At 42.3% G+C, this 27,419-nt stretch overlaps 1 protein-coding gene across 1 annotated transcript in view; it reads right to left on the minus strand.

Annotated features, from left to right (window-relative positions):
* The window catches only part of DKK3 (dickkopf WNT signaling pathway inhibitor 3), a 64,351-nt gene that overhangs the window by 8,663 nt on the left and 28,269 nt on the right, over positions 1-27,419 (minus strand). The window lies entirely within an intron of this gene.

The raw sequence follows: 27,419 nt of genomic DNA on the forward strand, positions 1-27,419 counted from the left end.
AACCTTTCTTTTTCAATTATAAATAGAAGCAATTTTTAACAATTGTTTCCTGACAAAGGGTATGCATAATTTTATGGCCCTTTGAGATCCAGATTCTTTCCTTCCTTCCTTACCTCTTTCCCCTGAGACATTAAATAATCTGCTATAGGTTATACCAATGCTGTTATACAATACATATTTCCATATTTCTCATATCATGAAGAAAGACACATGCAATATTACACATATAAAAAACTCATGAAGGAAATATAATGAAAAGTGGTATGCTTTGATCTGCAACTAGACTCAAAATAGTTTCTTCTATGGCTGTGCATAGCATTTTTCATCATGTGTCTCTTTGGCTTTTCTTGGATCCTTGCATTTATGAAACTAGTTTAGTTTTTCACAGCTGATCATTGCATAATATTTTTGTTACTAGATACAATATTTTCCTGGTTCTGCTTTGCATCAGTTCATATAAGTCCTTCCAGGGTTTTATGATATCATTCTGTTCACCATTTCTCATGACACAATAGTATTCTACTGCAACCAGATTCCACAACTTGTTCGGCCAACCCCCAAATGATGGGCATCCCCTCAGTTTCTAATTCTTTGCCACTACAAAAAGAGGATAGATAGGTAGGTAGGTAGGTAGGTAGATAGACAGATAGATAGATAGATAGATAGATAGATAGATAGATAGATAGATAGACAGACAGATAGATAATATATATGTATAGGTTCTCTTTCTTTGATCTTTGAGATACAGACATAATAGTGGTTTTGCTGGGTCAAAGGGTATGCATAATTTTATGGCCCTTTTGGGATGATTCCAGATTGTTCTCCAGAATGATTGTAAAAGTTCACAGGGTTCCATGATCTCTTGAGAATCCACAGATTCCTCTGCTTCTTCAAATGTTGATTCCTTTTCCTTTATCTTGTACTGACCATAACTGTTTGGCCATAACTGTTTGGACTTTCTTAGCTGATCTAGAGACCATATTCCTTTATGTTTTTAATATCTTCTCCACTGGTTTACATGCTAATGTTCAAGATCTTTGTGTTTTTCTCTTCATGAGGAAATTCCATTTCCATTTGGCAATTTCAGTCCTTCCCCTTTATTTCCTCCCAGTATACACTTTCTGACTCCTTCCCTTTTGATGGCAGTTTCTCTGGGGGCTGGACCTCAAACCTATCTAAGTCTCCTCCATATTGGGCAATTCAGGTTTCACTGCCCTCTGTTCTTGCCCCAAATGACTTCTGGGGGAAACAGAACTGACTCCTGGGACATCTAGATGACTCAGTGGATAAAGAGCCAGACCTAGAGAGAGGAATTCCTGGGTTCAAATCTGACCTCAGATACTTCTTAGTTGCATGACCCTGGTCAAGACAGTCTACTCCAACTGACTGGCCCTTACCACTTTTCTGCCTTAGAATGATACTTAATATCAATTCTAACATGGAAGGTAAGGATTTTTAAAAAACTGGCTCCAGTTGGATACTGGACTCTTTTCCTTCAGTCACATACATGGCCTGTCTTAGTTTCCTCAGTTCTCTGCTACAGCACTGAGTGCTGCCATACTGCTATTCCAGACAGAACAAGCTTCTGCCTTTTTGTTTTCCATGTTACTTAGAGAGCAGTAATCCTCTGCAAGTCTATGAGTCAGCTTTTTCATCCCTGCCCTTGTGGTGGGTAGCAATGGAGGGAGTGATGAGTGAGCTTGTTAGGAATCTGAGGATTAGCTTTCTCAGCTATTAGTTCATTGGGGTTTTTACCCCATTTTGGTTCTTGGTGACCTAGACTATGGAGACAGCTAAAATGGATTTATCTCAAATATCATTTCTATTTTGGAAAGGTGTGAGAATTCATGAGGATAGGAGGGAATGTATAGTCTTCCATCTTACTAATCACATCTAGTAATATTACATGATCAACCATGGAGAGCCATTAAAAGATTTTGAACAAAGAAGTGACGACACTACACTGCCATGTGTATAAAAGATGTGTTTGGGTTTGGAAAGAGAAGAAGGAAACAGAGGTAAGGAGTAGGTGCAAGAGATGGAATTGACAGGAAATTGTCTTTGATAATGTAAGGGAAGGAAATGGGAAAGAGGGGAGAAGTACTGCCGGTAGTTCATGGGATAGTCATTTATTTTGGGAATGGGGGGATGATGATTCCCTACTTCTTCAAGAGCAACCAATACCACAGCCAGCAGAGGGTCAAGCTTTTCTTTGATGTCTCCAAAAACTTCATTCATGGATCAGCTTGTACCCTAAAGATCTAACAATGTACTTCCTAATATCTTATCTCAAAGGTCCAATGAGTATTTTCTCAACTACATCGAGATGTCAGAAGAACCAGGACATCGATGGCAAAGATTGTGGCATCTTCATTTTTACACTGCACCTAATCTTCCCCAAAAAGCTATTCTTCATGCAGAATCACAGAATGTTAAGGAAGAGCCCTTGGTCTGATTATAACAAATTACAGAAGAAACAAGTCCATCAAGAACTAACCTACTTATGGTCACACAAAAGTTAATGGCAAATCAGGTCTAAAACCCAGGTCTCAACTCAATTCAGTGTTTTTCCACTATGTGTGCCTTCTACTCTTCCCACCCCTCACCCTACACAGTCAAAACTTTGTAGGCTTGTTTCCTTTACTCACACACACACCCTAAACTGGTAACAGAGATACTCTGAGGATTACTTTTAATACACTGAACAGATGGATTTAATTTTGAAACTTATTAGTTCCAGCCCTCACAGAGAGGACACAGGAAGAGTGAGTCTGACTTGCTGGGGAGAGAGCATAAAGAGAATGAATAATGGAAGAGAGGAAAAAAGAGGGAAAAGAATAAGGAGGAGAGAGGGGGAAGAGAGAGAGGAGGGAGGGGAGAAAGAGAGGGAGGGAGGGAGAGAGAGAGAGAGAGAGAGAGAGAGAGAGAGAGAGAGAGAGAGAGAGAGAGAGAGAGAGAGAGAGAGAGAGAGAGAGAGATTGAAGTTGAAGTCACTGCAGAGCCCCCTTGGGCGAAATCTCTCAGCACAGTACTTTTATACAGATTCTGGTTTCCCAGAGGTTCCCTCCCTGATCCAAGCACCATTCCAGCCGCCCCAATCCTTCTACCCAGTTCCAGGACCAAGGTAGATAATAGTCATTGTCACAGACAGTGTGCAAGGTGGGAAGGCAGGCTAAGAGCCTAGGACAGATGATCACTGTCTCATTTTTTTCCATCCCCCTGGTCTCTTGGAAATGATTGTCTCTTGTTCTGGGAAATGGCTGAGACTGCCCTCTGGTAGAAGATATAATAATAACAATAATTACAACTGCCATTTATATAGCATCTTAAGGTTTTCAAAGGCCCTTATTTACATTATCTCATTAAATACTCATAATACTGCCTTGTGAAATTGCTCTAAAGCAGTGATGGGCAAACTATGGCCCCCTGAAATGTTCTATCCGGCCACAGCAACATTATTTCTAATCTGACAAATACAATGAGTAGGATACAATACAATGACACTTCGAAAGAGTTGCCTTAGAAACAGACTGACAGATGAGCATTTCCTTTCCTTTGGCTCCCTCTTTTAAAAGTTTGCCCATCACTCTTATAAAGGGCATTTTTATCTCCATTTTACAGATGAGAAAAGTAAGGCTCAGAGAAGTTACATGATTTGCCTGTGGTAACCCAGCTAGTGAGTGGCAGAGCCAGTATTTTAACTTAGATCTGTCCTGACTCCAAGTTCAGCACCATCTACACTGAAAAGAAAGGTGAATGAAAAGGAGGGAAAATGAGGATGAAGGTAGGAGGAGGGAGAAGAAAGCCATAGTTTTTGCCAACAAGACAACATGAGGAAGTTGGGCCACAGGTTTCTAGAGTTCTCTTCCTATTGCTTCTCTTGAGGGGAAGAGGGCAGGACCTGCCTGGGATTCTGGGAATTTCTCAGTGCTAATGTAAAGTAGGAATGCGAGGACCTAGAAAATGATTACAAGCACACCTCCTTCTCCTTCCATAATAAATCTCAAATCCGACTCCTTTTCTCTACTCACACAATACCCGCCTTGGACCAGGCCCCCATCACCTTTGCCAGATTATTGAAACAGCCTCTTCAATGAAAGAAAGAAAAAGAGAAGGCGAGAAGAAGAGAGGAGGAGTCAAGTGCCTTACTTTTCAGTGGGGAGGGGGCTGGCCTTAGTTTTGACTCTGGGTATATGGGCCTGGAAAAGTGCTTATGTCTTTGCCAATGAGAACCAGCCTTCTGGGAGGGAGAGAGATGCCTCCCGCCCCTTTGGCCCCCACCTGAACAGAAGCTGCTTGGGCAATCTTTGCATTGTCTTCCCTGGGGCTCCCCGCTCCTCACCCCCAATGCCCAGCCTCATGAAATATTTATAGCAAGGCTCAGAGGCCGGGGCCTCAGAGTCTGGTCAGTCTTCTTGGCTGACAGAGCTGGGCCACAGTAAGCATTCACATCTGCAAATGTAGAAGGGGAGCCAGAACATTTTATTGGTGAAAAGATGATTGAGGTTTTTTCCAGAAACATGTCAATGTTTTCGTTTTTTTTAACCAATACAACAACTTTATGGGGCCCTGGTTGAAATCTACTTGCTGCTGGTTACAGTCAATGAAGTAAATGGGGCTGGAGAGCAGAGAGAAGGGGAAAAATGGGGCCATTCCTTTTTCCTTAAGAGATGGGAACTGTGCTGGGAGGGGATCCTGGTATTGCTCCAAGAGAGCCCACAGCCTGACTTTGCTACCTAACAATTTTCCAGGCCCTGACTTTTGGGTCCTTCAGGGCAGAAGCCTAGGAGAGAGGCCACATGAGCCTGAAGAGAAGAACAGCCACGTCATTCTTCACAATTTGGGTCATCCTCTGCCACTCACTTCTCCTAATCATAAAGGAAAAGGTGACCAGCTCTATTACCTGCTTCCCCCCACACACACTCCTACATGGGTATTGGCCTCCTGGTCTCTTCCCAGGCTGAACACACTTCCAAACTATAGACCATGGCATTCTGATCTGACATACAGACTCAAAGCAGACCCTTCCTCACCCCTATACTCTACTTTGCCACTTCCTAGACCCCAAATTGTGATGGAGCTGGGTGGTTCAATGAGAACATCCCTCAGAATCCAGAGACCAGGGTTCCAGTGACAACTCACCCACTTTATGATCTGTGTGATATCACTACAAGTCCCTTAAATTAACTTTGTGACTTCAGGTAAGTCAGATTGCTCTAAGCCTCAGTTTCCCCATCTGTAAAATTGAAATATTGCTTTCCCTTATTAGCATCTATGCCACAGAATATAGAGCTCGGTGCTATTTAGGCAATCAGGAACACCTCCAATGCCCCCTTCAGAATTCATCTCTGGGTCCCTCAAATTATCACCAATTAATTAGCAGCAGAGGGTTTTCTCCCTTTAATCTCGAGGTGGCATGGCTGAACAGACAAAAGAGGTCAAGTTGGCTGTGCCCAGGCTTCTAACAGCCAGGTCCTTCCAGAGGTAATGAGACAAGGAAAAGACCCAAGTTAGATAGAGCTAGAGCTAACAACACTACCCAGTCTAAGTCAGCCGAACCACTCTTCGAGACCAACTCAATGGATGGCTTCTGAGGGAGACCATGTGGTCCAGTGAGAGGCAAGACAGACAAACATGTATGAAGCATCTCCTGTGTGCCTGGAAGAACCCTCGGTGCCGTATGAAGGAGACTCTGCCACTGGGCTTTCAACAAGTTCTTTCTCAAGGCTTCTCCACTGGTGAAATGAAGTCTCACTTGTCCCTGACCTTCTGGGTCTGAGTCACTTAGACGTGGAAAGTTTCTGGCCACAGGCGAACGAGCCAGACGAGTGGAATAACTTTCCTGGAAACAAGGAACACTTAACAAGCACTTGTTTAAATGCTGTGAAACTCACCCTGCCCTGCAGGATCAGCGACACTGTCACAAGATTTTAGAATTTAGAGCCTGGAACGGATTTTAGAAATCATACAGTAAGACTGCGTGATGAAACCCAGGAAAGGAAAACGATTTGCCTGGGGTCACATAGGACCAAATTTGAATTCCGATCCCTTGTCCCCAAATACGGTGTTTTTAGTTCTATACCACAAGGAAAGAGGTTCACTGGAAACCCACCGACACTGAGATCACACCCGAAGAAGCTCTCTGACAAAATCATGGGCCAGAAAGACCAGGAAGCCACCATTCTCCTAGTCAATCAATCCATCCACTCTCATGTATGCCAGGCACTGGGCTAGGCACTGAACCACAAAATGGTCCCTGCCCTCAAAGGGCTGACATTTTACCGATCCCTCGATTCCAGCACACACTGCTGCCACCATTGTTCAGCATGGCCCCATCTCCAAGCCCAACCCATCCAACTACTGGCTTGGTACCCACTGTGACAGGGAGCTTCTAATCCCCAAGACAGGGATGAGGCATCATACATCTCTGCTACAGAAAATAAATACATACATACATAAATATATATATATATAAAGAAATGTAAAGCATTCATTTATACTCTGGCTTACCCAAGGTAGAAAGTAGGACTTCCTTCTGTTTAGGCATAAATACAGCAGATGTATAATACTGTCAAGGGTAATACTGGTTTTAGAAGTGAAGAAGCAATGGACTTGTGGGGAACTTAGAGCCCTAGGACCCAAGTTCAAATCTCAGCTCTACCACTTAACTGCCTATGTGACTTTGGGTAAATCACTTCCTTTCTCCAGGACTCATTTTACCCAACTGTAAAATAATGAAGTCGGATGATGTAAAATTAAAATTAATATCCAATAACTCCAAGTATTATATTTTATAAGATTTATTAATAGTCACTTGAAGTAGAAAAATACAAGAACAAAAGTAAAAGCCTGAGTAAAGCCACATGAGAAAAATTCTCCTGCCTGGCACTCACCCAACCTCCTCAAACCACTTCCCTTGGCAAAGAGAGCGAGGGAGGAGCTACACTCAAAATATATCCTCCTTACGTTAGCATGTAATATGAGAAGGAACAAGGGAGGCTGGGATTTAGAGTCCTGGGGAGCAAATTCTAATAATACAAGATGGTTTCTAAGGTCTCTTCCAACTCTGAAGCCATGACCTGATAAGGAGCCATCATGACTCATCTGGTCTAACCTCTTGTTTTAGAGAGGGCTACAGTGAACGAACTGACTCCCACAATGTCATATAGCTTGAAAATGACTGTTGGGATTTGAACCCAGATCCCTTAAGACAAAGAAGTATGTAATACAAGTAGCTAGGTGGCATCATGGAAAGAGCACTGAGCCTGGAATCAGGAAGATCTGAAGTGTGGACTCGGACATTTACTAGCTGTGAGATCCTGGCCAAGGCATTTAACCCTGCTTGCCTCCGTTTCCTCAATTATAAAATTGAGGATAATAATAGTGCCTACCTTGTAGGATTATTGGAAGGATAGTAAATGTTACATAAATGTCGTTATTGTTATTCAGTCGTTTCGGTCATGTCCAACTCTTTGTGACCCCATTTGGGGTTTTCTTGACAAAGAACCTGTAGTGGGTTGCCATTTCCTTCTCCAGCTCATTTTAAAGATGAGGAAACTGAGGCATACAGCATTAAGTGACTTGGGCAAGGTCACTCAGCTAATAAGTATCTGAGGCCATTTATAAGTGCTGAAGAAAAGAGTCTTCCTGATTCCAGGCTGGGCATTCTACCCACTATGCCAGCAACCTAGATAGGGCTTGAGCCCATAATCCCTAGCTCCAGATGCTGATCCCTTATCCATTAAGCTATCAGCCATTATTATTATTACTGGGGAAAATTGTTGTCTTTGGAAGCAGAGAAATCGGGCTTAAATCTCAGATCTACATTCCTTCTAACAGCACCTACTCCTGGGGTTGCTCTGAGGATCAAATAAGATAACTGTAAAGCACATAGCACAGTGCCTGGCACGGGGGAGGCACTATATAAATGTTGGCTATCCCAACTGTCTGTAAACACTGAAGACAAGCACTGCATGATTTGATCTCTGGATCCCCAGACCCTGGGCCAGGATCCCATATGCTGGAGGCGATTTTCTGAAGCTGTCTCCTCCGTCCAACTAGCCAAGTCTTCCCCTAAACCCATGCCAGCCTCACTCACTCCTCACCTGGCTCTGCTTCTGATTCCTTGGACTACTTTTTCCATTTCTACTGTTTAGCTTCTCTGAAGTTTAACATTTCCTTCAATTATTTAAAAACCTTAATTCTGAGAAAGGGTACCGAGGTTTCACCAGACCGTGAAAGGGATCCCTAACACAAAAGAATAATAGCAAACATTCATATCGCACCTACTATATGCCAGGGACTATACTAAGGGCTTTACAATGATTATCTCATTTAGTCTTCCCAGAAATCCTGAGAGATAGCTGCTACTAATATCCCCGTTTTACAGATGAGGAAATTAAAGAAAGCAGGGTAAAGTGACTTGTTCAGGGCCATATAGCTAATAAGTATAGGAGGTCGAATTTGACCTCAGGTCTTCCTGACTTCAGACTTTATTCATTGCATCACCCCACTGTCCCAAATAGGTTAGGAACACTTCCTCTAAGACTGCAAGTAAGCAGAGGAAGTTCCTCAAATGTGGTTTCAGATAATTCCTAACTGTATGACCCTGAGGAAGTCATTTAACCCCAATTGTTTCAGACAATTCTTAACTGTGTGACCCTGGGCAAGTCATTTAACCCCAATTGTTTCAGACAATTCCTAACTGTGTGACCCTGGGCAAGTCATTTAACCCCAATTGCCTGGCCCTTATCACTCTTCTGCCTTGGAATTGATACTTAGTAATAATTTTAAGATGAAAGGTAAGGGTTTTAAATAAATAAACAAAATAAAATGCAAGATATCATAACTGTCTCCCTCAAATTTCTGTCTTTATCCTTTGCCCCATCACTTTAGACCATGGGGCTCTGAGTTGTCGTGGAACCCCCCCCCCCAAAGTACTCAACTCTCAGGCTTGTTTCTATCTAGGTAACCTTGCCCTAGCTATCTTGGGACTTTTTCATCTGCCACATTTAGGATAAAGGTCTGAGTCCCACAACCAATAGGCAAGCAAGCACTTTTATAAGATGCATACCAATAGCTGAGACACCCATGGCTAAGGCCACAGGTACTGAGTATCAGAGTCCTTCTTAGCAATGGCCACATAATAATAGAAAAAAATGGTGGAGGCTGTTCTCAATCTTCTGTTTCCTAGCTTGAGGGAATAAAAGAAAAGGGCCTTTGATAACCTTGCCTCAGATGTAAAATACCTTCAAAGCTTTGATCTGGGCAATCTGTGGAAGCCATTCTCATCTTCCTGATGATGGCTGCTTGATTTCAGTTCATGTCCCAAACCCTCAAAGTTCTTTTGGCACATCCCAGTAGAACATAAACTCCTTGAAAGCCAGAAGATAGACAGATGGATAGATAAATGGATGGACAGATGGACAGATGGATGGATAGGTAGATAGATAGACAGACAGATGAACAGAGAGACAGGATACATAGATAGACAGATAGATAGATAGACAGACAGACAGACAGACAGACAGACAGACAGACAGACAGATAGATAGACAGATAGATAGATAGATAGATAGATAGATAGATAGATAGATAGAGATAGATAGATAGAGATGCAGACAGACAGGCAGACAGGCAGGCAGATAGACAGATAGACAGATAGACAGATAGACAGATAGACAGATAGACAGATAGACAGATAGATAGATAGATAGATAGATAGATAGATAGATAGATAGATAGATAGATGGATGAACAGAGAGACAGGACAGATAGAGACAGACATACAGACAGACATGACATGGGCATTGTGCAGAGATGGCAGCAACCCTGTACCCCTTGACTCTGGCAGGCTGTGAGCAGGGGAATTCCCTTCCCCCTTCCTGCCCTTGAGACCCCAAGGCAAGGACCATTGTCCTTGGAATTCCTTTGAGTTGAAATAGGCAAAGAGATACACCTCCTGGACACACCCAGACAGTCTAGGCCCTGAGGGTCTAGGACGGACCCTGCACCAACTCCCAGCCTGAGTGCAGGGAGTCACGTACACACTACCAGAAAGGATACAAAAGAGCGAGAACTGGGGGACTCGGGGAGAGCCTCCCATGGCTGCTCCACTCATGCTGTCTTGCTGGCCATTAATCCTATCTTACTAATAAATCTTTCTTTTTTACTTTTAAGCTAAGTTTGGAGTCCTCTCATTCTTGAGAATGGTTTCCTTCCCGAACCCAGGGGTTCACCAATTTGCTCCCCTATAACAGACAGACAGACAGATAGATAGAGACAGACAGACAGATAGGTAGATGATGGATAGATAGATGAAGGATAGACAGACAGAAAGATAGAAAGATAAAAAGACAGATGGACATGGAGGCAGTTGCGTGGCTCAGTGGATTGAGAACCAGGCCTAGCGATGGGAGGTCTTAGGTTCAAATCTGGCTTCAGACACTTTCTAGCTGCATGACCCTGGGCAAGTCACTTGACCCTCATTGCCTAGCCCTTACTGCTCTTCTGCCTTGGAACCAACACATAGTATTGATTCTAAGTCAGAAGGTAAAGGTCTTAAAAAAAGATAGACAGATAGATTGACAGACTGAATAAATACTGAAGAATATTTATAGATAGATGATAGATGGATTTATAGATGGATAGATAGCTAGATAGACAGAGGCAGACAGACAGCAGAAACAGAAAGACAGATAGACAGACAGACACAGACAAATAGGTAGATAGGCAGAGACAGACAGATAGAGAAATGGATGGATGGATGGATAGATATAGATAGATGATAGACAGATGGATTAATAGCTCGACGGAATCCATAATTTAAAGCACTTAATGTTTATTATGAGCCAAGCACTGTGCTAAACACTAATGATGCAAATATCACCCCCCAAAAGAGGCAGTTCTTACTCTCAGCCCTTCTAATGATGGAAGATGAAACACAAAAGGGAGCCCAGGGTAGGGGAAGGGGCAGGTAGAAGGTGAAGAGAAGGAAAAGTGCAGAGTGAGGAGTGGTTTTTGTTGCTGAATCATTGCAGTCGTGTCTCACTGAGGACCGAGTGAGGAGTGGAGCCGGGGGGAGAGTGAATGTGGCATTTCACAGAATGGTAGTGGAGGTCAGGGTAGGGCTGGCTGCTCAGGTCAGATGGCTGCTGGAAAGGAAGAAAGTCTGAAGACTAAGAAGTTGGTGGAGAATAATGATTTTGATTTTTTTCCCCTCTGTTTGCCCAGCACCCAATGATGACACGCGGCACATCGGCACTTAACAAATGTTTGTCCAATTGGACTGTCCTCTCTATTAGCTGCCCCCCTTTTCCTGTCCCTCCCACAGGAGGAATTCACAAGAAACAGCCCAGAGGTAACACAGCCAAAGGCATATAGGTTATTACTTCCTTGTCAGGCCAGGGAGGTATATATTTTGAAAACTAGCTCTGGGTCCTCCCCCAGGCTTTGGCCAATGCTTAGTTAATATTCCATTGTGGAGGAAAGAGAAGGGGTAGATGGAGAAAATGAATAGTTTGAACTTAGATACTTTGCCAGGAAAATTGCTCTGTTCTCGCACACTGTCATGAAATAATGGAAAAACAGGAGGGGAAATGGTTCTAATTCTTTCATTTTCCAGCTAGAGGAACAGCAGGAATGGCTTTTGGTAGACAGAAGCTAATGCCTAGCATAAACTAAATTCAGGGCTCGGATGTCAAACATCCACAGAAGCCAGTCTAGGCACCGAGAACGGTGACAATTTACTCGACGCCATTCAAGCTCGAAGCCGCAGGCCGGGTTTGTCCCGAAGCTCAGTCATCTCAGACAGTTCCTCCAGGCCTATGTAAGGGGCCATTTTTCTAGGGACAGTATCATCCAGGGCCTTAAATACCCACCAGCAATGCCAATGAGTTTTCTAGTTAATCACACCAGAGGCTACAGTTTCCATGACTCATCTCTGGCCCGTGCAGATTTGGAGAAAGCATCCAAATGAGAGAATTCGGGATCGCTGAGCCCAGAGGAGAAGCAGAGGAAAACTCCAATTATCCAGAACCCACCTAGGGAGAATGTTCAATTAACTGGGATTTTTTTTATTCTTTCTATTTTAAGAGGAATAAATTAGAAAAGAATTAGAAAAAATTAGTAAAAAAATTAGTAAAGCAAGCAAGCAGATAGCAGGGGAAAAGTATGGGGAAAGTAAGCAAGCTTCCCTGGCTTATCTTGGACTCAATGCCCATGCTCCACCTTCTATGTGTGCCCCCACCCCAAACCCCCAAAGAGAATCACCAGTAGGAAAGCATTTGGCGATGGTCAAGACTAAGGCGGGAACATAAACACAGGCATTTTGGAAAGCTTTCTAACTTCAAGGGCTAAAATGAAAAAAAGTTTTCTGGTGACCCCTCAGTGAACCAAGAAGTCCCATTAGCTGGTATCCTGCTCTGCCAAGCCCTCCAGTGTCTGAATTTTGGCTGAAACAGGAAATATGTTGATGTTTTTTCTGTAAGGGAATTCTGTCCTGATGGATTAACTGAAATAAATTCTCCCGTAATTCTCTCTATCTCCAGAAAAATATACTTAGATCACTAGAGGATAAGTCGTGTTCCTATGGGAAGGAGTCAGTTCCCTGAAAAGTCATAGGCAGCTGGTGCACAGTTCAGTGGGCAGAGTTCTGGATTCAGGAGTCAAAAATCCTGAATTCAGACAGTTCACCAAGATGTGGCCGCTGCACCTACTAAAACTTCTTGGAGCCTCAGATGGGATAAAAAGTGGACACCAAAAGAGGGAAGCAACCCTGAAAAGGATTCAGCAAGTCCTCAGACTGGAGATATTAGTTGTTATTGTATGAGGAAGAGGAAGATGTGCCATAAAGAGCTAGTCTCGGAGCCTTAAAGACCTGAGTTCAAGTCTTGCCTCTGAATTCATGCTGGCTGGTGACCTTGGGTAACTCCCTCAGTCTCTCAGTGAACGGGTGATTCTTTGGATCACAGAGTCAGAGCAGGGTGGAAACTCAGAGGCCATCTAGTCTAACCCTTTCATTTTATAGATGAAGAAACTGAGATGGAAGAAAGTTGCCACTTGCCCAAGGTCACATGGGTATTAAATGAATCCATCAGAGGTGGCATTTGAACCCAGGTCCTGTTGTAGTATAATTGCTGATCTTCCCTTGAAGAAGAACTTTCCGCAGCTAGGCTCCAGGTAAATATAACTTAATCTGGCGCCTGCCCCATTTTATAGATGATAGAACTGAGGTCCAGAGGGGAAATGCCTCCTTCAAGGTCACAAAGGGAGTGAGCAACAGCTAGGATTCAAACTCAGATCTTAGGAGTCCAAATCCAGGGTTCTTTTCATAGCACCTATGGAGGCCAGCTGCTCTTGGCTGGCTAAAAGACCTGATCACAATCCCAAGAAATCCCCAGAAGGAATGGATGGGCCAAAGACATGTTTAACTCCAGATCTGAGATCCTGGCAGAAGCTCCCTGACCAGAAGGACTTGGTTAGCAGCACATTTGGAAGAGTAAGGCAAGGCAGGACAAAGATGAGAGGGATAGCATGCCACTTCTTTTTGGAAAAGACTGCAATGATATTGACCCTCTGAGTCCTTTCTTAAAAAAAGAAAAAGGAAAAAAAAATCTCAAGCTTTAATTTTTTTAAAGCTTTTTTTGGTCTTATTAGAATACTGTCCTTTAAAAAAAAAACCTTACTTCCCATCTTAGAATCAATATTATGTATCAGTTCCAAGGCAGAAGAGCGATAAGGGTTACACAATGGGGGTTAGGTGACTTGCCCAGGGTCACACAGCTAGGAAGTGGCTGAGGCCACATTTGAACCCAGGACCTTCCATCTGCCTGGCTCTCTAACCACTGAGCAACCCAGCTGCCCTGATCTCATATTCTTCACGCATTGATGGGAGGGATAATTCTTTTGTCAGCCACCAATCCCACACCATAAGTTGACTCATGCAGACCCTGTGGGATGGGACTTGTGGGTGTCCTACTTTGAGGAAAGGAAGGGAGTTCCTGTGAATTCCTAAACAAAAAAACGACCTATCTTCAATTCCAAAATAATAATAGTTAGCATTTAAGTTTTGCAAAGTCCTTTACAAACATTATCTCAGTTTATCTTCACCACAAAAATGAGAGGTAGATGGTATCATTATTCCCATTTTGCAGATGATTTCATTGAGGCAGACAAATATTAAATAATTTGCCAAGGGGCACATAGCTAGTAAGTGTTTCAAGCAAGACTTGAATTCAGATCTTCTTGACTCCAGGTGCAGCATTCTATCTGTGTGACCCCGCTGACTTCAAACCTACAAACAACTTCCTAACTATGTGAACCCAGGGGAAGTCACTTAACCCCATCTGCCTAGCCATCTGCCTTGGAAGTGCTACTTACTTAGTCTTGATTCTAAGACAGAAGGTAAGGGATTTTTGTTTTGTTTTGTTTTTTTAAAAAGGACAAAATTCATAAAATAGGAAAATCACAGCCGCCGTGGGTGAGCTTGAGGCCACCTCCTTCGAATAGTTCCTTTGGACTAGACATGGAGGCATCCATATGGAGCCTCTTATCCCACTCACTTTGAGGTCTTACAGGCAGCAGCTGCACGGATATAGTTGTTCAAACCATTCGACTCAACAAATATTTTTTGAATCCCCATTTTGAGCAGAGAAATGTGAGAACAAAAGAGCAGGGAGCCAGAAACTCAAGCACGGGTGCTGAAAACAAAAGCAGCAAGTTCAGATTCCTCCACGCCTCACCCAAAGGTGCTCCCCCAACCTCTAGTCATCTGCTCTGAGAGAACAATTCGGCCGATGCTCCTGAATCCCCAGCCCCTGTGTCTGCTCAGGTGTGGAAACTAAGGCTGAGAATCTCAGTGAAAGGCAGATAGCACTGCAGGGAAGAGGCAGCTGCCTGCAATCACTAATTCTCCCAGCAGGACTATATAAAGAGCTTCAATAGGGATTTGGCCCTTGTAAATGTGGGATGGAGTAACAGTTATTGAGAGAATGAAGTAGAACAGGTTTCTGAGAGAGAAGGCAGAACATGGAATAAATATAGACTCCGTGCATGGGGGGAAGGGATTGGGGATTCCTGATGCCGAATGAAAGTGAAAGGAAGGAAAGAATGGTCCAAGCTGGAGGGAGAGGAAGCGCTTCCAAGTGGGGATACTTGGGATGGATCTCCAGCTGAGTCGGGGTGTCCATAGTGATCTATGGACAGGTGGTCCCTGTCTAGAGAAAGAGCACGCATCTTAGGTCAGGACTGGTCAGCAGTTACATCATCATTTGGGAAGCTGTGATAACCGAGTCTTGGCCAATGGATACATTTGGTTGGCACCGTACTGAGCTCCCAGTAGTTTTTGTGCAGGAAAAGACAATGGATGCATTTTAATGGAGGTGATTTTAATTACTGGTGTTGAAAGAGAATTTCTCTCTCCATTATGTTGCTTTGTTTTACATCATCTCTCAGTGATCTGATGTCAAAGACCACTGAGTAGATTCAGGTATTGATAAACCTTCAGAGAAAGGAAGTTAGGGAACCAAGGAACCAACGAGACAGGAAGCTGATTCCAAAGGCACTGCTCCCCTGGGCGGCCCAGGCAAATTAAGAAACTATGATTGGTTCCTTAGATGTGACGTGTGTGGAGAAAAGTTTATAAGGGGAGACCCGGGAGCCTGTCAGAGTCTTCTGACTGGAGCAAGGAGGAAGCTGGATGAACTCTTGCCGGTGGTGAGCTTCAATCCATCATGGCAGCCAATAGAGAAGTAAGCTAAATACCTCTCTACCTCTTTCCTATTTTTCCCTCTCTTTACTATTACTACTTTGATTTAATAAAGTTATTAAAGTTCCTAGCAGCCTCGTAATTTGATTTTAATGATTACACTGGCAAGTACTGATATACTGGTGAGTAGGGTAAACGTAGGGGTGGTCCATTGCACTAGGCAACAGCTAGCCAGGGAAACCCTCATTTTTTGTACCTTTTGCAGAAGTCCAGCTATCGCCTGTCTATGACAGATACCAGAAGGACCCAAGAGAGGGAATGTAGGACATCGAAAAGGACAGGGACACAGCTGTAGTTTTAAGCCCTACTAGGAATCATTCATGAGCCTTAAACAAAGAGAAACGAGATCTTCTTTAGTCACCAGTGCTGGTACACGACCTTGGCATATCCCATTATGGACAATCAGTCCTGTCCCTTTCAAAAAAAGAAAGTCAACTAGCAATTAATTAATTAATTAATTCTGTCAATAATTCAAATTCATTATTTTTTTTTTGCTTTGGCTGAAGATGTAGACAATAGCACTCAAAACAGAAGGTACTGGAGGCAGCTATATGGGTCAGTAGCTAGAGAACCAGGCCAGAGATGGGAGGTCGTGGGTTCAAAACTGGTTTCATACACTTCCTAGCTTTGTGACTCTGGGCAAGTCACTTAACCCCTATTGCTTAGCCTTTACCGCTCTTCTACCCAGGAACCAATACACAATATTGATTCTTTTTTTTTTTTTTAATTTTTTTTTTAACCCTTAACTTCTGTGTATTGACTTATAGGTGGAAGAGTGGTAAGGGTAGGCAATGGGGGTCAAGTGACTTGCCCAGGGTCACACAGCTGGGAAGTATCTGAGGCCGGATTTGAACCTAGGACCTCCCGTCTCTAGGCCCGGCTCTCAATCCACTGAGCTACCCAGCTGCCCCCTACAATATTGATTCTAAGATGGAAAGTAAGGGTTTTGTTTTTTATTTATTTTTATTTATTTAAAAATATTTTTCCATGGTTAGTTACATGATTTATGTTCTCTTCCTCCCCACTCCTGGAGCTGGCAAGCAATTCCATTGGGTTAGACATGGATTATCACTTGATAAGGTAAGGGTTTTAAAAAAAATACAGAAGGTATTTTGCTTTCAAAGGGAACATCAAAGATGCCCAATCAGGGGGCAGCTGGGTAGCTCAGTGGATTAAGAGTCAGGTCTAGAGATGGGGGGTCCTAGGTTCAAATCCGGCCTCAGACACTTCCCAGCTGTGTGACCCTGGGCAAGTCACTTGACCCCCATTGCCCACCCTTGCCACTCTTACACCTAGGAGCCAATACACAGAAGTTAAGGGTTTAAAAAAAAAAAAAAAGATGCCTAATCAGCTGAAAGAGTAGAAAAGAATATTGCCCGAGAGTTTTTTTGCAGATGAAGGCATTCACAATTCTACAGGAAATTAAAAGGAATGTGCATGAGTTTGAGCAGGTGGAGTTGGGTCTGAGTCAAACTGAGGCTAGAAAACTGGTATGTAGCTGGTGAAGAAGTTGCCTACACTGCCGGTAGCGAGCGGGCCAAGAACTGTCCTGAGTTCTCCAGAACTAGCTCTGTCCCCTTATCCCATGAGAATACCTATGTAGAAGGTGCCATTCAGGAAAGCTGCTCCCGTGCTAGGATGTGGCAAGACAAAAGGGGAAAGAGAGGGGCAGGCAGGCAAAGGGGGACGCAAGCTTCATTTGTGCAGCTTCTAAAACAGAGGTGCTTAGCCTTCATTGTGTCATGGTCCCCTTGATTGGGCTGGGGAACTCTCTCCCCATTCTCTGTAGCGGGGTGGCTTTCTGAGTTTCTCTGCAGATTTCCTCCAGTAAACTGGTGCCATCGCCCTGCCTTAGACCATAGACAAGCCCCGATAAAGACCTCAGAGATGAACTCAGTCAACAAGGGCTTACCATGTGCCTAGCATGGGCGTAGAAGGACAAAAGGAGGCAGCCTTTGACCTCAAGCACATTTGACTTGGGGCTGACGCAACACGTTACATACAGATGAGTAAATACAGGAATTATCCAGGTTAAATCTGCAGTGATTAAGGGGATGGTCAGAAGGAAGCCTCTTAGAGGAAGGAGGTGTTCCCAAAGTGTGGTCTGTGGATCCTTGGGAGTCCCTGAGGTCAAACCATTTTCATAATAAGAAGATGTTATTTGCCCGTTCCAATACTCCTCCCTTTTCCAACTGTGTGAAGCCAAACTTTCTTCATATACTTCCCCCCAAACAACATATTGCATGCAGAAGCAGACACGAGAACGCAGCTGTCTCCTATTAAACCAGGCATTAAAGGGATGAGCAAAAATATGTGAAACAATGCTAGTTTTTATGCTTTTTTCCTCAGGAAAGAGATATTTTCAGTAAAATATATCATTTACATTCATATGTTACTCTCAATTAATATAGAAATTTTTTAGAAATTTATCTGTTTTAATTTCCAGTCCCATAAATGTAGATAGAACTAAAGTTCTTTGGAGGTCTCAATAATTTTCCTGGACCAAAAAATTTGAGAACATGGCCTTGAAAAGGTCAGAGAGAATTTTAGGCATGGGGGACAACCTGCACGAGAGAGAGGAGAGAGGTAAGCTCCAGAAAGGATTTGGGGTGGCTCTACTTCCCTTCTGAAAGCATCCCTTCTTCCTGCTACTATGTCAAAGGTAATCAGGCTGGAGAAATATTATGATGTCTATTAAATACACACTAAGTGGTCCAGGAAAATACCTCAGGGTTTGTACTAGGGCTATCTGCCAACTGCTTGCTGTTGCTATGTCACACTTCCTGAGAATACAAATTTGGGGGGGGGGGGCAGCTGGGTGGCCCAATGGATAGAGCACCAGGCCTAGAGACGGGAGGTCCTAGGTTCAAATCTGGCCTCAGACACTTCCTAGCTGTGTGACCCTGGGCAAGTCACTTAGCCCCCAGTACCTAGCCCTTACCATTCTCCTGCCTTGGAACCAATACATAATATTGATTCTAAAACGGAAGGTAAGGGTTTTAGAAAAAAATACAGATGGGGCACCCTATCTGTCCACACTGACACTGGTAGGTTGGGTACCAAGAAGGGCAGCTGCTACTGCTTTCAAAGCAACTCATACCTCTGGAACTGTCCTTTTTTTCTCTGGAATGTGGGTACTCATGAAGTCAGCTGTGCCTCGAGATGAATGAATTGCTTTGATGATTATCTTGACTGGCTCCTCTCAGGGCATGGTATCTCAGATATATGGATCAGTCCACTGCTAGACTGGTCAACCAGGTCACTCTGGCTGCAAAATTCACTCCACATCTGGCTCAGCTGCTCCTTGACTGGACCAGGCAAGTTGTTTGGCCGCTAGACTCCTGCCAGACTGGCTGGACAGGCTCCTCAGACACTGGGTTTTTCATAGGGCCTACCATCTTTTCTGGGTGGGTTGATCAACTGGCTTTACTCTTCCCTGGGCAGTGGCAGTCTTCACTACCTTATCCCTTGACTCGGCTGGATATTTCTGTATTTCTTCAACTCAAGTATCGCCCTTTTTCAGCAAGGGTAACCACGTGCCTGGGATTGGCAGAAGCCTCCTCTCTTGGACTGCATTAGGGTTTCAGCTCAAAGGTTTGCCATTTCTAGAAAGGACTGGAAAAAGGTCTGCTCTTCAGTTCTTCTTAATTCAGAGCAAATTCCTTCAGTGACAGGGCTCTCTTTTTATTTACAATGTCAAATTACAATTACAAAGTCATGCTTTCCAAATATTTGTGGGGGTCTTATTCAGATGTGGAATGCTTTCCTTGCATCTCACAGGGCTTCCTTATCCTTTATATGTCAAAGTCCCAGTTTTGCTTGGTCAAAAGGGGCAGACTGTTAGGCAATCTTTAGAGCCTTTCCCCTTTCACAGGAGCTCAAATAATTCTAGGTTTGGATGCCACAAGAGATGGGACTCTGAGAATGCTGCATATTCCTGCTCCTCAGGAGAAGGGCAGAGCAATGAATGTCTCTATGAAAGGATATCTTTGTTCTTCATAAAAACCATTACGCATTATTATGCCCATTTTACAGTTGAGTAAACTGACGCAAACAGAAGGTTAAGTGACTTGCCCAGAATCACACAGCTAATAAGTGTCTGAGGCTGAATTTGAACACAGGTCTTCCTGCCTCAAAGCCACTGTAGATATAGAGAGGTTCATATCATTATCTTTTTTATCTCTCTATTATCCTTTATTGACATACTATAATTCATAAGCTTGCTTTGGCATTCCAGAAAGCCTTTCTGGCTTTCTTTCTGATCCTGGCTTTTTGAGGAACAGGTTGCTCTAGTTCTGGTTTTTCCTCATATCTTTAACCTTACAATATGGAATTTTTCTTTGCTGAAAACTTCCAGGTTTCTTGGGAGCTCCTTGCCTATATTCTCAGAAGTAGGGCACCAATCACACAGGGTCTCTTACCCTTCTCATAAGTCCCTCAACTTTCTTTTTTTCTGTATCCTTAAACTATAACAATGCCTGAGGAGATAAACAAACACAGGACAGCCTTATTCATCAAAGTATTCATCAAAGCACAAAAAGTATGAAATACCACAACCAAACAGTGGCATCTTGAGAGACTATTAAACAAAATACCAAAAAATTACTTTATAGAGCTAGAAAAACAATAAAATTCATCTAGAAGATCAAAAATATCAGGGGAATCAATGACCTAGCAGTACCAGATTTCAAGTTGTATTACAAAGCAGTAATCACAAAACAATCTGGTGCTGGCTAAGAAGAAAGGCAGATCGGTGGAATAGGTTAGGGATGCAATATACTTGAGTAAATGATCCCAGGAATCTACTATTTGATAAACCCAAAGCTCCATCCTTTGGAGCCAAGAATTCACTCAGTATTATTCTAAAATAGGGGTTCTGTGGAAGTGTGTTTTGCATGGTAGTAAAGATAATTTTTTAAAAAGGGGTGAAAATCTCTGCTTATGATTATCTACAGAAGCACCTCTAGAAAATCAGTAAAATTAGATCTATTAGTTTTGTCTTGGGGCCCTTTTGAAAACATAGTATCATACTATACCTGATAAAGGTTCAAGTTGTATCTCTGATACATATTATTTGTATGATCTCATGCAAGTCACTCATCTCTCAATGCCCCAGGTGCTTGTAAGACTTAAGTTGCAGACTAGTGGTAGACATGCCCTGACAAGGGGAACTGGGGCAAGAGAAGGGAAGATGAGAGGAAAAAAGGAGAGAAGGAGAGAGACTGAGAAAAATTCTGCCTTGCTGGACATGGCAGAAAACAAATATCACCACAAAAACCCAAATTGATTAGATATTCTACAGAAATTAATAGGTTACTAGCATCCACATTATTTCAGAATGAGTTGTAGGCACTCAGATTATCAACTAGTTAGACCAAAGGTCAAAATATTATACCAAGTTAGAAAGGTGAGGATGAGAAGATTGTGTATACAATTACAGTGCTGTAGCCTGACTTGTTAAACAAGCTGTCTACTTCCCATTTCTCAGAATTTCCAAAATTAAACACATTAATCCTCTCACTATTTCTTTGAAAAGTCAAACTAATGCAAAATAACTGCCCTGATATGTGTACGTAATATAACAGTATTGCCCTGAATCTGAAAAATTCAGAAAAAAATTAAGAAGACCAGGTTAAACTGATACAGAGCAAAGGAAGCAGAGCCAGGAGAACAATGCATACACACTGACAAAAAACAAGACAAAGGAAACCACCAATGAAAGACTTTAAACTCTGATCCTCCTGGGGACTAATCATTTTTTTCAGAGGACTGATGGTAAAGCATGCTGAATCCACTAATCACAGAGTGGCTAGCTGCAGCAGAAGGACCCATACCTCTTCAGACACGGCTAATGTGTTGATTAGTTTTGCTTAATTATTTGTTTTGAAGTAGGATTTTAAAGGGGGTAGAATATGGAGGAATCAGAATGAGACCGTGAGTTTTTTAAAGTATCAATAAAATATGGTTTGAAATAATTGTCACAATGAAAAGATGGAAAAAGCCCAAAAACTGCCTTAGCCAACAAATACTTGATATCCCTGCCAAGCAAAGGAATGTGAAAGCCAAGGGCAACATGGATTTAAAGCACAAGTTCATTTGCAAAACATTAAGGACAAAGATGATGGAAAAATGTGGGCAGTGTCGCCTCATAAAATAGCAAAAAGCAGTTGAAGTGGGAGCTGGTCTGGAGAGAACTTGGCGTGAAACCTGGTTAAGCTAGATCATCCTGAGAACATTCATAAATTAAACCAAGGGAAGGCAATAAATGAAATGAAACAGTTCTACAAGCATTTCTATAAACTTTGCATTCGTCCTATGGCACCGTCTCAGGACCCAAGGTACTACGGGAGGAAGTAGCAGCAGCATTTAGGAAGACAATATTTTTCATTAGTCTGGATCTAATGATATGTTTATTGGCAAAAATCTGTGCTAGAGATAATGTAATTTTAAAGGCACCCAGCTGGATTCTTACATACCTTAACAAGGGCAAAATTCCAACAGTAATTTTATTCCTCCCTACAAAAGTGGTGATCAATAATAATTAATATTTATGTAGCACTTCTTATATGTCAGACTCTGTGCAAAGCACTTTACAAATGTTATTTCATATGATCCTCCCAACAAAACCCTGTGAGGAATGTTATGGGCTTATTCTTGTGTACTTAGAATTTTTATATACTATTTAATTTTGATTTTTTTCTTTTCTTCTATTTGTTTTTTTATGTTTTTTACTTTCTTTTTTACAATTGATTCACATTCCTCATAACTCAGCCATGTATCTTAGGGTGATCCATATGTTTGTCAACACCCTCCTCAGGGGGGATTGTATAATTGTCATAAAATTCTAGCTTTACAAAAATTTTTCTTGTTCAAGAGTAATTTTAGGATAAGAAATTTGCTACCTCCCTGAATCCAGAAAGTGAACTGTTTGGAGAAGGTGCCATGGAGATGCCGGCAGAAACCTCACACTGCACCAAAGGATGCATAATGAATTTTGGAATGTAGTGAAATTGAACTGTGGGGGGGTGAACACACTTATTTTGAATGTACACTCTTATGCCAAAGGGGACTGCCCCCTAATTGGCTTTTTGTTAATGTGCCTAACAATCATTGGTTTTGTTCTCTTTCTTTTTTATTTCCCTCTTATCCCCAAATTATTGTAATTTCCCCTTAGAAAGTGCAATATTATATTACCTCTAGTTATAGATCTTTAGAGATGTAAGTTATGTATACTGATTCTGTGGGGAAACTAGGCATGTAAATCTGGGAGATTTCTACATGCTTGTTTTCCACGGGAATCACAGTGGGGGAATTGTGTAATTAGAATCTGTTACTCTAAAAACTACAATTCCCAGCACCCCACTTTCCTTCTCACATTACATGCTGATATAGGGAGGTTATAAGTTTGGTGTAGCCCTGCCTCTCGCGCTCTTCTTCCAGTAATCACAGTGGTTGCCAGCATTGGTTGTTTTTTTAAACAGGCAGGAGAATTTAGCCATGTGGTCTTATTTTGTTATTCCTTTACTTCTAGTGATTATTAATTTTTATTCCTCTACTTCTAGTGATTACTAATAAACTTTATAAAATATAATGCTTGGAACTTTTATTCCCTTACTTCTAGTGATTATTAATAAATTTTATAAAATATAATACTTGGAGTATTAGACATTAATTTAAATCCTACAGGTAGAAGATATTATGCCCATTTTATAGATGAGGAAACTGAGGCAGAGGTTAAGTGACTTGCCCAGAATTACAGAGGTAGTAAACGCCTGAGGTCAAATTTGAACTTGGGTCTTCTTCACTCTAGGCATAGTGTTTTATCTACGGTGCCACTTAATTGCACGACCACCCATACTTATTCTTGTTTTTTCATTTCTATAATATCTTTAGGAGGTTAGCTTGTGCACATATGAGTGTTAGGGAATACTCGAAAGCAGATCGGACTGCCATATGAAGCTCAGGAGGCACTGCCACCCTTCCCCACTGATGTTCCTGAGAACAGATGAGTTGAACGGAAGTGGATAGTGCAGCAATATTTGCTGAATTTCTTAGCATTGCTAGATGGAAGGGTTTGGTGATAAGAAGGAACTGGCCCATTCTTGGCAAAGGGCAGAGGTATCAAACTGCACCTCCATAGTTGACTCTTTTCTCTGATTGGAAGACTGGAATGTAAAGAAGTGAATTTCTCCCAAAGCCTTCCTCGACAAGAGGGCTCTGAACTTCCAGAACCTTCCATATAACTCCCCATTTTCTATCAGCAATTCTACTTGGCTTTGATTCCCTGTGCCTAGTGATTCCTGCCTCCCACCCCCTGCCATATGCTTCCTTTTGTGTATTATATATATTTTGTACATGTTATCGTGTACATTAGAATGTAAGCTCCTTGAGGGCAAGAACTATCTTTTTCTTATTTATATTCCTAGTGTTTGCACAGTGCCTGGCACATAGTAGGCTTTTTAAACCCTTACCTTCTCTCTTAGAATCAATACTGTCTGGGGGGCAGCTGGGTAACTCAGTGGATTGAGATTCAGGCCTAGAGACGGGAGGTCCTAGGTTCAAATCTGGCCTCAGACACTTCCCGGCTCTGTGACCCTGAGCAAGTCACTTGACCCGCATTGCCAACCCTTACCACTCTTCTAACTAGGAGCCAATACACAGAAGTTAAGGGTTTAAAATAAAAATAAAATAAAATAAAATAGAATCAATACTGTCTGCATATTGGTTCCAAGGCAGAAGAACAGTAAGGGCTAGTCAATGGGGATTAAGAGGCTTGCTCAGGGTCACGTAGACAGGAAGCTTCTGAGGGCAGATTTGAACCAAGGATCTTCCTCCATCTCTAGGTCTGGCTCTCAATCTCCCTGAGCCACTAGATGCCCCCTACTAGGCTTTTAATTTTTTTTTTCCAAATTGTAAAATTGAATTGGATTTTTCAACTTGTAAACGAAATTGAATTGAATCAATGTTACAAATGACTTAAAGACGAGGGAAGGATACATCAGATTGAAGGAGACTGTAGCATACTGCCAACAAGGACTTGCCTGTAGGCAGCAACATAAAAGACATTATCAACCACATAAAGGATGGGGAAAGGGTGTAACCAAAAGCCAAAAGATGAATAGAGTGAATGCTAGTCATGTTGTTCCTGAAATATTAAAAGAAAAAGAGGGAGGCCTCCAGCACTTTGGGTGGTTCCTTTATAAAGTGCTTATGAATGGAACCAAAGAAGATAAAAAGGCATGGAAGGGTTGTGGCATGTACCAGTTAACTCGCAGAATGAACTCACAGATCTAAAGTATCCACAGCGTTCATAAAATGACCAATTTCAGTTCAAGAAGATAAAATGCTGGCAGACTGGGTTCAAATACCACCCATGACACTAACCTGCCAAGGATCTAGTCAACTGAGCCTCAGTTTCCTCACCTGTGAAATGGGGGGCCCGATATCTGTAGTACTGACCTCACAAAGTTGTGAAACACAAAGGGCTCCATCATTGCGAGCCATCTAAATGTTAGTTGTTGCTGCCATTTACTTATTTGAAAATGCAGGGGCAGCTAGGTAGTATAGTAGATAGACCACCAGGTCTGGAGTTGGGGAGACTTGGGTTCGAATCTTGTCTCAGACACTTTTTAGATGTGACCCTGGCAAATCCTTTAACTCCAGTTGCCTAGCCCTTGCCACTCTTCTGTCTTCAAACAGACATTAAGAAAGCAAGAGTTTACAAAAGAAAAAGAAACTATATCTTACTGATGAATTTTGTATTCACACCATCAACATTTCCCAATATATCCTCATCCACCTACCATCCAGAGAATATCTTATGCCAAAGAATTTTTAAAAAAGAGAGAAAATGCAGGAAAACTAGCATGTGTCAGTTTAACATTATCTTGACAAGAGTCTAACATTATTTGTACTGTTCCACACCCACAGTCCACCACTTCTTGTTAATTTTAAGGAAAAAAGCCATAGGTTTGAGCTATGTTGAGTTGATGCCAAGGACAAAAGATCCACAGTCTACCAAGTGCATGTCTTGTGAAGATCTATGGAAGGATCATTTAACACTAACAGAGAACACAGAAGAGAGTCATCCTATAGGGTTGTAAGAACAGAAGCCTGGACCTTCTGAAGAAGCCTTGAACTTCATTGGAAGGAGGATATTGTGTGGACCCTTCTTTAGTCCTTTTCTCCCCCGCTCCACCCCCCATTACCTAGAACATGGCTCCACAATGAGGATTGGGCAAAGGGAAGGGTTTCAATGGCCTAAATTCAACCATTTGAACTGAAAATATGCCTGGAGTAGACCTGAAGTTATTTCAAAGAAAGAATACCTTCTGACTCCAGTTCATGTACACATTTCCACACGGTTTAAGGAATGTTCCAAACCACATTCTTTTCTGAAATGGCAACAGCCATGGAAAGTTTGCAGTAGGAAAAGTTGGGTAAAATTATCTGCAAGTGGAAATCAGGCTCAGGCATCACATGAGCTTCCCCCACAAATACCACCAGCTGTGCCTACACTGAGTAGGCTCTGGAGCTCCGAATGGAGCCAATTACAACAATAAGTATTGCCAGGCAGAAAGAGGCTGGGAGGGAGGAATCTGGTCACCCAGCTCATCCTCTCTCCACCATCCCTTCCAACTTCTTAACCAGTCAACAAGCATTTGTTAAATGATTCCTAGGTGCCAGGCAGAGGGTTTAGCAAAAATAAACCCCATCCACAAAGAGCTTACATTCTAAGCTCCATATAAATGTAGCTTCTGGGGGTCCCTTACATGGCCTTGGAAAGAATGTGCTTCCTTGACCAGCTGAGAATTTTCAGAGAGGAGAGAAGCAGAGTTTAGGAGAGAAGCAAGGAAAGAGGAGAGAGATTATCTGTAGGAAAAGGTGCAGTCTTTGAATAATAGATGGGAGACCTCCTGGAGCTGTTGACATATGAAGAAAGTATTCTCTTTCCACCCAACATGGCACTTGGCTCACAGTGTTTGTGCCCTCGTAGGCTAAGAAGAATGATCTTATTGGGTAAAGTCATCCTCTCCTTTGTCATCTCACTAGTGAGTCAAAATACTTGTCCTCTTATATTTTATCATCTAAACTACTCTGTATGACTTCCCCAATTACCCTTTTACAACTCACTTCTATAAATATTTTGTTCCCTATTTGTGATTGTCCTTTGTGTAAATGTGTTTGCTCACTGTTTCTGATTGTCCTTGATGCAATAAAAGCTTAATGAGAGAAATAAGCTGACTGAGAGTATGCCAAAGTACTTCTTTCCTCCATGGAGTAACCAGGGCAAAGTGGATTTTATCCTGAACTCCAAAAATAGAGCATTATATCCCCACACTGCAAATATCTGATGTGTGATGTAATTCTAATATAATTCTAGTTCAATATCCCTTTTGGAGATAGAAAGGTGGAGTAAAAACAGTCATGGCTCTCCCCTTGCTTCCTATAATGGTAGAAATTGAAGTCTTCCTAAAGCTCAGATAGCACAGATTCTAGGTCATATCTATGTATACATCCTTGCAAGAAGGCTGTCTTGAGTCTGTGGTTCAGATCTTCTAATGTTGGACGGTGTTCTATGGTCAGTCTGTGGGACATGACCTTCTTATCTATCATTTCCTGCCTACTTTTACCTGATCCCCCCTGGAACATG

Source organism: Gracilinanus agilis, chromosome 6, assembly GCF_016433145.1.
Source record: "Gracilinanus agilis isolate LMUSP501 chromosome 6, AgileGrace, whole genome shotgun sequence".
In the NCBI taxonomy this organism is placed as follows: Eukaryota; Metazoa; Chordata; class Mammalia; order Didelphimorphia; family Didelphidae; genus Gracilinanus; species Gracilinanus agilis.